Here is a 307-nt window from a genome sequence, read left to right on the forward strand (position 1 = left end):
TGCCAGGAGAGAGTGTCGAGCGGCCGGGCAAGAAGGGGGACAGGGTGAGTACCTCCAACCCCTCACCCAGATACCCCAGGGTCCCTGGGCACAGTGACCTGGCCCCACAGGGCCTCTCTCTGCCCCTTGTCCCTCTCTTCTCCTCCTCCTCACCGAGGCTGGAGCAGGGATTGCCTTGGAGAACCCCGGTCCAGCCCCACACTGTTCCCTCACATCCCAACTCAGTACACAGGAGAAAGGCACCCCAGGACCTGGTTCTGCCATGGGGCTGTCCTGGGCTCCCAGTGCTGGGACCAGCCCTGCCTGG

The sequence above is a fragment of the Cariama cristata genome, unplaced genomic scaffold (assembly GCF_000690535.1).
Source record: "Cariama cristata isolate BGI_N322 unplaced genomic scaffold, ASM69053v1 scaffold35941, whole genome shotgun sequence".
NCBI classification, from domain to species: domain Eukaryota; kingdom Metazoa; phylum Chordata; class Aves; order Cariamiformes; family Cariamidae; genus Cariama; species Cariama cristata.